The sequence below is a fragment of the Lycorma delicatula genome, chromosome 7 (genome assembly GCF_047948215.1).
Source record: "Lycorma delicatula isolate Av1 chromosome 7, ASM4794821v1, whole genome shotgun sequence".
NCBI classification, from domain to species: Eukaryota; Metazoa; Arthropoda; class Insecta; order Hemiptera; family Fulgoridae; genus Lycorma; species Lycorma delicatula.
In genome coordinates this window covers 59,874,597-59,886,711 of record NC_134461.1, presented here as the reverse complement: position 1 = coordinate 59,886,711, position 12,115 = coordinate 59,874,597, and the positions used below count along the sequence as shown (strand labels likewise).

General features: G+C 27.4%; 1 protein-coding gene across 1 annotated transcript in view; it reads left to right on the top strand.

Annotated features, from left to right (window-relative positions):
* Window positions 1-12,115, top strand: part of KaiR1D (Kainate-type ionotropic glutamate receptor subunit 1D) — a 170,526-nt gene that overhangs the window by 49,439 nt on the left and 108,972 nt on the right. The gene's annotated exons all lie outside the window — the stretch shown is intronic.

The following is a 12,115-nucleotide window of genomic DNA, read 5'->3' as shown; positions in this document are numbered from 1 at the left end:
CACCTATATTTAAAATGCTTGAAATTAAGTAAAACAATAGATTCTTTCGTAAATTTTATTTATGAAATAAAAATTTAGTTTCTGTTACTTTAATTGCGAATAATGATGAAGATGATGATGAATATCACAAATAAATAATATTAACATGGATTATTGACATTATTTTCATACTGCAATCTTTGCATTTACTTGGCTATTTATTTACTCTTAATAAATAAATAAATAAGTTTTATAAAACTAATTTATATTTCTTACAGTCACCTACTAAAATTTTCACTAAATTCATAATTAATTGTTTACGTATTTCTATACGTAACGCTTAGAGATGAATATAAATGATTATATTACTCATTTAAAAGAAAAAAAAATTATATAGCGGTTACCAAAGGTTAAAAAAATTCTGAAAAATGTTTTTACATATTTATTTTTTTAAATTTAATTATTTAAAAAGCGGATACGGAAATCATCAATTATATGTTGTTATAGAATTAAAAGATTATAAGAAATTACCAGATCGGAATTAAATTCAGGATCGAAATTAAAAAAAGTAAAATTTTATTCTTATTTTCGCATTATAAAAGTAGTTATGTTATGATAGGTACCTTCTTCTGTCTTTTTCTTGTTTAGCCTCCGGCAACTACCGTTTAGATAATTCTTCAGAGGATGAATGAGGATGATATGTATGAGTGTAAATGAAGTGTAGTCTTGTACATTCTCAGTTCGACCATTCCTGAGATGTGTGGTTAATTGAAACCCAACCACCAAAGAACACCGGTATCCACGATCTAGTATTCAAATCCACGTAAAAATATCTGGCTTTACTAGGACTTGAACTAGGCTTTACTGGGTACCTATATTATAGGTACCTTAGTTTACGTTTGGTGTCAGTTTTATTACCGGACTTTGTGGTGCGAGTGGTAGCATCTTGGCCTTTCATCTGGAGGTCCCAGGTTCAAATTCCGGTCAGGTATGGCATTTTCACACGCTACAAAAATTTCAATTTCTTGTTATCCTTTAAACCTGGAGGCTAAAAAAAAATTTAAATGGTGTTGGTCTCCTTAAGTAATTTTTTCCACTCGCATTTCTTATTAAGAAAAGTTTCTTGAAAGATTGTTTTTATAGGTACTGAAATTTATAGCTCAGTCTATACAATTATATACATTTTTATCCTCGACTTAGGCCATCTATGGATAGCGTGAAAAACTTTACCTATGTTTTTTAATATTTTAGTCCAGTAATTTTTCCTTTTTTGTTGTTGTCTTGACAGCGCCAGTAACTGTTGTTGTCTGGCTTTGTTAGTTCTTGAAACCTTCTGAAATTCTTGATTTTGTTTCGAAATGTGTTCCAGTCTTGTGTTTCCTCACGGTGAATATTTCTAGCATATCTTTACGGATATCATCGACCCATCCATTCTTCTTTTGCGTTTTAATTTACGTGAGGATATGTTTTATGAGTCTTAGGCCTTTCATGCAAGAAATTTAGTTGTAAAATTTAATCTTTCAGTTTTTATTATATCGATGAGTTTTTTCGCATTGTATGTGTAGAGTTCATTCATGGTTCGGAGTTGGTTATCATTGGTTTTCCTTGTGCCTAGGATATCCCTGAGGATTTTTCTTTCTTTGTATTCAATTCTTGGATGTCGAGTTTTTTTAGTATTCCCAGAAACATTGCTCTATATAAGCACAGGACTTGGATAATGGTCTTGCACTGGTGAATCTTGGCAATAATGTAGATTCATTTTTTATTGTAGATGTTTCCTGTGTGTTGGTGTGTGAGTTCCAGGTTGGGTACTCGTTCATTCATTACTTCTTTAGCCGAAATGTGTTTTTTTTAGAGATTTGATTGCTGTTGATTTGAATACGTCTATATATATATATAAAAATGAATATTTGTTTGTCTGTATGTCTCTTATGCCTTCCTAAACCGTTCATCCGATATCGATGAAACTTTGGTGAGTTGTTGTGCGCCCGCCCGCGAAGGTTTCTGGATTAGTCTGGATCCGCTAGATGGCGCTGGGGTCGAGATATTTCGGAAAATTGTATTTATGGTCAGATTTAGCTCATATTCAGAATATGTGTTACTTACATGAAAAGAAATAACTCTGCAAAAAATGGATCCGCTAGATGGTGCTGGGGTTAAGATATTTGGAAAGATTGCATTTATGGTTCGATTTGGCTCACACTCAGAATATATATTAGTTTCGTAGAAAGAAATATTTTTTGCGAAAAATGGAAAAGAGAAATAGGGTTGAAAGGGAAGAAAAGAAGAAAGGAAGAAGGGAAAAGGGAAATATTAAATTTTGCGAAGTTCCATAATGTTCAGTTTTTATAATGTTTTATCAAAATTTCATTTCTGTTCATTTAATCTATATATATACAAATCTAACAATGGCGAAGCATTGCCGGGTCTAGTCATTTATAAATATAAAACATATGTAAAAATTAAAACCGATATAAAAAAAAAAACGATGAATGCAAACTATATATATTTTGCCATTCTGAAAATAGCTTTTGAACCATTATAAAAATGTTTTTTTTTTTTTTTTAATAAGAGACCTGATTTAAAGTTTAATAAGTGCCTCTATAGTTGTTTTTAAATTATCTCTAAAAAAAATGAAAATTTAAAGCAAAATTCAAAAATGAATTTTCATTTTATTAGGCGGTTTTTAAAAAAATCAATTATATATATATATATATATATATTTAATTAAATTTTTTACGGTTTTTAAATATCACGGGGCGGTTTTTAAAAAAATCAATTATGTATATATATATATATTTAATTAAATTTTTTTTAAATTTATATGTTTTGAAATATTATTTTAGATAACACGCTAACTACAGGCACTATGTATACGGAGGATAAATTTTATGTTCAACCCTTACCGTTTTGATTTTGGCAACCGTACTGTCTTCGAATTGTTTTGAGCTTTATTCCCAACTATAATTTATCATTTTTTATTTCTTTTAATAATCATTAAAAAAGTCACTGTAATTGAACAATTATGTGATAATTCTTTTTTACTTCCTCGTACGAAGAAAATGAAATATTGTGATCGCGAAAAATTTCGGTTTTTAGATTTCAACGGAAATACCTATTTTCACCATTCCTGAATCCATTTTGACTAGTTTCGGCGTGACGTCTGAATGTACGTATGTATATATCTCGCATAACTCAAAAACGATTAGCCGTAGGATGTTGAAAGTTTGGATTTAGGATGTTATAACACCTAGTTGCGCATCTTCCCTTTTGATTGCAATCGACAGAACCAAAAGTGTCCAAAATAAAATAAAATTTGGATTTTGGCAATTTTTTTTTCCTCTACCCCGAACTGGATTCCATATTGAAGTATAACACAATCCGGGGGAGTGTCCTTTTATGTGCCGGCTGGATCTTATCTACAAATGCCTGCCTCTAACTCCCAGTGTAGGGTAACCAGACCCGACTATTTCGTTGCTGTTTCCCCACTCTAGGAACCGGGACTCGGTCTTTATGCCAAAATCCCCAAAAAAAATTTGGATTTTGGCACTTATTTTCATTGGTTCCAGAAGTTATAGGCAAATGAAATTTTAATTAATGAGTTATTTGGATCTTAGAAGGGAGGCACATCGGTTCGAATCAGACTTCAACTCCTTTTTTTTAAATTTAAATATGTTGATTTATTGTCAATTATTAACCTCTGATTGTAAAAAAAAATTACAATTAATAATAAATCAATTACAAAAAAAGAAAAAATATCAGAAGTAATTAATGAAATAAAATTTTATATACTTCTTATTTAAAAGAAATTTATATATATAATAGGCGTATATATAATAGTATATATAATTTAATAGGCGTACAAGGTAGTCGTGTGGTCTCCACATCAGATTTTTTTATTTATTTGTTCAGTAACAATAGGTTTACGATCATTTATAGTTACTGATGGAAGATAATGAATTCTCTAGCATGTGAAAATGCTATGCATGACCGGGATGCGAACCCGGGACATCCGGATAAAAGGACCAGACGCTGCCAGTCAGTCACGGAGATCGACTTATTTACTTCGGCAAATAAATAATAAGTAATAACTGCAATTTTAATAAGTAATTACTGCAAATAAACATGCTTCCAAGTATTTTTGTCGTTTAAATCATACTCGTAATCAAAATAAACTTCTACAATAACTAAAAATGTATGATATTTATTATTAAATTATGATTGAATTATTTTTTTTAAATCTTTATTTGTAATTCATATTTTTTAAACAAATTTTATATACTGTTAATATTAAAGAAAATATTTTTTAAACAAGAATTCGTGTTTGTAAAATTATATAATTTCCGTAAATAAGTAACATAAAATTTATATTTACCTTACCATACATGGTTTTTACTTTGAAAGTCTTAATAAAAAATAATATTATATTCTGGCAAGATTTTTATTCAAATTATAGAATAGAAATAAATAAAAAATATTACTTACTGTGTACCTAAACAAACATGAGTTCATTAAAAGGTAAATAAAGTTTTTACTTTATTCATATAAAAAAATTCTACGTGCAAATGAGAAATAGAAGGTAAAATACACTATATATTTACAATGTGACCCATAACTTTTTTATCGTATATTTCACTGTAACAGAATCTTTACAAAAAAAAAAAAAATATTTAATCAGATTTATTGGATTAAAACAAAGCATAACTAAATCTAGTTAATAACAATGATGATAATAAAAAATGTTGAAAATCATTTTAAATTACTTAAAAAGCTTGTAGCTATTATCTTGTTTCTTTTTTATATAAAAATTATTTCTTTCTATCCAAAAAAAAAGAAGTAAAAATAAAACAATAAGGATAAAAAGTAGCTATTAAAATTCTCGTACTGTAATTTATTTATTCTTCTCTATAGACTAACATTTTTTTTGGTGTAATAAATAAGATGTACAGTTACGTATAACATTTTAAATACAACTGATGCAATAAAATAGCTCCAATTGATTTTATTTGCATTTTAAATTTATAAACCAATTCATAAATAAAATACGTTCATGAAATTTAAACAAAAAATAACAAATTAATATTCCTCATTTATTACCATCATAAATTTAAACAAAATATTAATACATATTTATAATACTATTTGTAACTTGTCATGCTGTTATGTTGATTGACCTAATATACCTTTGAAATGATGCATTAAATTATAATAAAAATAATTTTATTAATTTACTGAAAAATTTATGTTTTTTATTACATTTATCATTAATAATAATAATGTATAAATATTTTTAAGTATTTCCCCTTTTTTAATTTCCTTCCTTGCGCGAATACATTAATGAATACTCGTAATTAAATGTTTATTTCTGATTTTAATCTATTTCCTGCTTTATGTATCAAGTCTTTAGCGTAATCTACTTCACTATCTTATGTTGCTTAAACAAGATAATTTTCTTTTCACCACACTGTCCATCAATCTTCTCTTTAATCAATAGCTACAGCATATGATATTTTTAATTGCGCATAACATAATCAAATTGTGTAGTTTTACTTTTTTAAAGGTAGTCAACATTTCAAAAGATCGAGATCTTTCTTTATTTCTCTTAGAACTTCTTTATTATTACTCTTCCCGTCCATTTTAAGGAATCCTTTGAGATATGAGTATATCCACATTTCAAAGGTTTCTACTTTAGTTATTGCAAGAATCATCTAATCTTGGTACTAAACAATCCCGCAGTAACGGCCAAATATAACATTTCACAAATTTTAACCTTAAACTAAGATCAAAGGCTCTATTTCTGAAAACCTTTATGAATTTTATGAATACCATATCTGAAATTGATTGCAAGAACTCTCAACATCTAATCTTCAGTACTAAACAGTACCGCAGTAACGGCCAAATATACTAAATATATATATATATATATATATATATATATATATATATATATATATATATACTAATATATATATATACTAAATATTTGTTAAAATTTCACAAATTTTAACCTTAAACTAAGACCAAAGGCTCTATTTCTGAAAACCTTTATGAATTTTATGAATACCATATCTGAACCTACCTAAAAGCAAATCCTATAATATTTGTACCTATTTACTCGACCTAATGGTAAACCTCGAATTATTGTCCTTGTATTTCTAAATGCGTCTAGCTCTCTTGAAGCAATCATAAACCTAGTTTTCTTATTGTAAATGTTCAAGCCCATCTTTTACTATAATCATTAATTTCGCTGGTAAGTTTTTAAAGATTATTTATAACATCAGAAGTCATTTTGTCATCATCAGCGTGGCGAAGAGCAAATGCAATTAATCCAAATCCCCCCTTCATTGATCTATAGAGCCCCGTCGACATCAAAAAGAGTTTCGTTTCGTAAAGACAGTCTCCGAATAATGACAAAAAAGAGAAGCGAACACATCTGCGCATCACCGAGTTTAAGAAATTTCCATTAACAAGTGTCTGGGCTATCCGATTTCAATGAGGTTTCTATTCAGCAAATCTGCCTGTATACATCCTGCAAAGAATATTCTTGAGCTTAGAACGCTGCAACATATTGAAGTTATTTTTTTACCTATAAATTACAGGACTCCGTCCTTTCTCTAGTTAAAACATTTTAATCTATAACACAATTACAGCTTTTCTGCATCAAGTCTTTGTTTGAATTTAGCTGTGAATCGCTGATATTCTTTTTAAGCTCTCAAAATATTTTAAAAATGATTTTGATGAATATTTTTAAAGTATTATCCTCAAGCCTAATCCTCAACCCTCGTCGTTTTTCTTTACTTTTCTCTATTAAGGCAAAGACATAAAAGTTGATGAAAGCCATTGAAAAGGATAATTCCTTCTATCGTTGATTTTATTAAGTATTTTATGAAGGATTAAATATATCTTGTCCAGGAGTCTAATCAGTTCTGATGAAATCTTATCTTGGCCAATTGCTTTACAATTCTTTGAAGTATTTATAGAATTTATGATCTCATTTTTGTAATTCAAGGCCAAAAATTATATTTTTAATACAAATAGTACCATTTTACGACCATTTCCATTTTGGTTGGTTTTTCCATTTCCACTTGGTTGGTTTTTCATCTAAAATATTCCTGTCATAGTTCTTCAAAATCAATTTTCTATCCTCCGAGTCAACAATTTTAAATGTTGACTTCTCGTTTTGTGGTTAAGTATTAAATTGAAGGAAAACATTTTTAATATTTATTTAACTGCATAAAATAAATCATATTTAGCTATTTTGTGAAATAATTTACTGCCGACAAATTTTTGATTTTTTATCAAAAATTTTCATCTCTGAATTTTTAATTTTTTTTTTTAATTTAAACCTTTGCCAAAACATAAAGCTTTTTTCTAAAAAAAAATATTAAATTAATCTTTTATAAGTAAAAATGTTCCTCATTTAAAAGTTAAAAAATTTTACGTTTTGAGCGCGAAATAATTGGTCATTTCTAAATGAGAAAAGCGCAAAAATAAGTTCCTTATAAATAAAAATATCAGGAAATGTCACAAGAAGTTAACGTTGTTACTGCTGTTACGTGGTAAATGTTGTTGTTTAATGCAAATCATCAGCCAATCAGAAGGCAATAAATAATCGACAGCCTGTGCGACTTTATCTTTTTTATATATAACCTTATCAATCATTTTTATGCAATCTGTACATTAATGGCCGGATTATAAATGCGTTATGTCAATAATATAAGACCATACTATATTATTTTGTTGAAATTTTACGTTTTATGTATAATAACTTTAAGTAAGATAAAACACATCTGAATTTAGCTGGCTGAAAAGGGTGTTAGTAGTTTCAACTTACCAGAGGTTTTGAGCTCAAACCCCGGTCAGGGTTAGAATTTTTTAATTATCATTAATTTTAATTTTATTCCCACGTAAAAGTTTTGAACTGAAGTCATGAATTAATTACCTAAGAAAAGTAATAAAAAACATTAAAAAAAAATATTTTTAAAGCCTTCTACTAATTATTTACTATGAAAATAATGATGAAATCTGATGATTTTTTTGTCAGGAATTAATTAGTTTTATTCAGAAAAAAATTAAAAGAAAACATTATTAAAATTTAATTTTATTTAGAGAAAAAAAAAATTAGACAAAACAGTATTAGTTGAGTTTCCTTTCTTGTATAGCATATTCATAATATAATCTAAAATCTCTAATAATTATAAATCCATAAAATAATTATTAAGTTGTAATAAGATATTAGATTTTAAACAGAATAACTATATCCATATCAATTGTTTGTAATAATAATATACAATATATTATAATAAAAATATTACTAACAAGATAAACGGATTCTAAGTTTAGCTATTTTATAAAGTTTCTGAATAAGTTTGACTCAGAACTGAATGAGATTAGCTGTTATAATATACCAGTACGTAACGTGAACACCGAAGTAAGATAAAACTGAGCTTGATTAGTAAATAGATATGTGACCGTTTGCTGATATCAGTTTTTGCTGACGTGAGTTTCTTGTAGATTGGTGTTAGAGTAGAAGAGCATGTGGTTAAAAAAATGATTAATATATGTAGGATTTATTTAATTACATAATAAAATATCTAGATAAATTTATTACGTTATCAGTAAATAGTTATATAATTAGACTATGCTAAATAAAAAAAACTTACCATACTCGCGTTACAGGCAAAATCTTGGCTTGACAAAATTTCAAAGCTATATTTCAAAAGAAAATATCACACATAGTGGAACTTTATTAAAATTTTAACGCATTCATTATTCTATAAAATATCTTAATTTTTTCTCTACGTAAAAGCAAAATTTAATTATTCAAAAACTTAGCAGATATTGATACAATTTTTATTTTTATTAAGAATTTTCCATTTTTGTTTCTAAAAATAAACAATTGTAAGATCGATTAACATAAAACATTTTTACAGAAAGTAACATTTAGTTTAAAGTCCTTAAAATTATTTCCTTGTATTTCATTATTTTATTACTATTGACCAGTGGAAATATTCAAACTATGTTTTTTTTTGTTATTATAATTTAATAAAAAGAGAAGTCTATCAACAAGAATTACAATTGTAATTTATTTATTATCTGATTTTAATATAAGTTATGTTAAGTTTGATTAGAAGAGTAATGATTAAGAGAAAATAGTATTGGATAAATGCACAGTTCGCATTTATTAAACTAAGTTTCCAGCCTTTATGGTAATAATAGGTACTTCAATCCATTTATAAAGAAATGAAGATGAAGAACTCTGCTTTTCATAGCAACCTTTTATGGGATATTGAATAATGAAATAAAATAGCTTTAACTATGTCATTATTTTTCTTCTTGATAGGTTAGATACTACAATTTCTATTGAAACTAATTTGGATTATATTTGGATAATATCTTGGTGTTACATTTGAAACAATATTTATTATACGTACCTTATGTGTTAGATATGTTTACATAAGATACTATAATAAAGAGAAAAACATTACAGGATAAACACAATTTCTATTACCGTAAAATGTTATGTTTGCTTTATGAATATTTTCAAACTCACCGAGAGAAAATATTAAGCGAATATTTACATTACTTTTTTTGAATGAATTAGGGAAGCCGCATTAGGAAAACAAGAGGTTAATTAAATTTACTGTGTAATATGCTGATGAAAAGTTAAAAAATTAAATTTATTAAAAAACCTGAATATAAAAAAAGATGATATGTAAGTTTAGTTGAAATAAATATTTATTTTAATTAGCGAAAAATATTAGTTCAGCGAAAAAATATTTTACAATCATTTTATTTCAACCTCGTTTTACCACCAAAATAAATCATAACTAGACATAAAATGCTAATCAATTTTCTCTGCTCCGGTGATTATAATTTTTGCCTTGAACTGAATTCGCGGAAATTATTACCGGTTACCGGTAGCATAAACGAAAATTCTTCTGTCGTAGAATTAAATTTTAAGGCGAAATTTCATCTCTAAATAATAAAAATAAGTAAAAATTCATAAAAATGTAGAGCTTCTATTATATTTTTACTCGGTAGATAGAAACACTGAAGTGTATAATTATAGTACTGTATTACCGTGCCAATTTTTTAATTTAATCATTCTTCTTTGTCATTTTCACGTGTCACTGAGCTAATACAACATTTTAATAAAAAATATGTCATTTTAATTATCATTAAACATTATAATGAAATATTCTTAGATAATACTTCTCTTTTTTTTACGTATGTTTCCACAATTGTAAATAAACCGACGTGAGAAAAATTGCCTTAGACGCATACTTTTTTTATAATACATCAGTAATTTTCGTTATAGTCTATTTAAACTAATGAAGAGTTCGGTAATATAATTTTTATAAAATTTATTTAAAACTATGTGTAAAAAAGATTTTATAAAATTTACCTTAAATATGTTCTTAAATGCTCAGAGAGTTTTAATAACATTCAGTCTCTTTTTACTCGCTAGGTAGCATCACTAAACTATCTGATTTCAATGTAACTACTACATTGATGATTTTGTTTATTCAGTTGAATTTGTATCTCTCAGTGAAAAGATTCGGCAATCTGTAAACAACATTTTAAAAGTTTTGATTATAAAATTTAACTAGTTTATTAATATAATAGTAATGAAGAGCTAACGCCCAGTAATTGCTGATAATAAATTGGTAAAAATGGATATTAATGAATTTTATAGCAAGTGAAAAATATCATTCCTGCTTGTGACTCGAACACGAAATCTTTGGATGAAAGCATATGGATGAAAGCAGGCTTACCTGCTTTCATCCATATTATGGTAATTCCTCCAACGAGAATAATAATAATAATGGGATTATTCTACATTTGTAAATTTTAAAACACTATTTAAAAAATGTAAGTACTGTCATTTTTATTAGACAAGTCAGGGTTTGTGATGAGGTATTAAATGAAAGTAAATTTTAGAAATTTTTTAATAAATGTTTTATTTCTTATTTATTATTATTATTTTTTATTTATTTATTTTTTTAAATAAAGAAATTTTTAGTAAATTTTCATAAATACTGCTGCAGGCTTAATAACTAGTATGTCGCATGTTCCACGGCTTGATCAGGATATTGAGAGGTTGACAGTTTAGAATGTTTATATAATTACAGTTTATTGATTTAAAATGTTCATAATTATAACCAGCAAATTAATAATAATAAATGACAATTAATAAACACAAGTATTAATACAGTAACCACAATAATAGTCAGGATAATAGTAGTAAACGATAATAATATTACATGTCGATAATAACAATTCAAATAATTAATACATATACAGAACATGACATAATACAAAATCAAAACAGTAAATATGACATAAAAACAGAGCGTAATCAACAAAGAATATAATAATAACAATCTAAATGTTACTCATCAAATAGTATAAATGTATTTAGTAAATAATAAATACAGATTACACACAAGACAGAGTTCAAAATAAACAATCGTTCGGAATTTATTACAGGTAGACAAATAGAAAACTAGACCCGTTATCAAAAGATAGTCTTAACACTTTTTAACCATTAGTCTCGCATTAAAAAATAATCGTATTGTTTTCACTTGCAAATATCTGTGCTATCTATTCTAACAGTTTATGAATGAAGTCTATTGCATTATTTCTTTCACTTATACACATATAGTTTTACTGTAATTCACCAATAGTAATTCTGGTTTACTGGAATTACTCGTGGCATCATCTTATTCGTATCGAACTGAATTTAGGACTCTCCTCGCTGGACTGACGTCTCCAACTCTCGTCTCGCAAACTCACATTTGTGACTCTCCTCGCTGGACCGACGTTGTAACGTGTCGCTGGACTGGTTCACAGAACTCCGACAAACTCACACAACTCGCAGCCTTTCCTCGCAGAACTGCCCTTGCGGGACTAACATCTCGCAGACTGGTTCTAATAGAACTCTTTTTTAGCTGGTCTTATTCTAAATATTTATACTGCTGGCCTCTTTACTGCCGGACCGGACCCAAGTCGAAGCGAGAGAAAAGTTGATCGAGAATATTGTTCCCATGAATTCCAAACCTGGTCTCTTCTTACCGTTCAACAGGTGCTTATTGTGTGACAGCGGGCAGTATAACAAAGGACGATTGGTAAA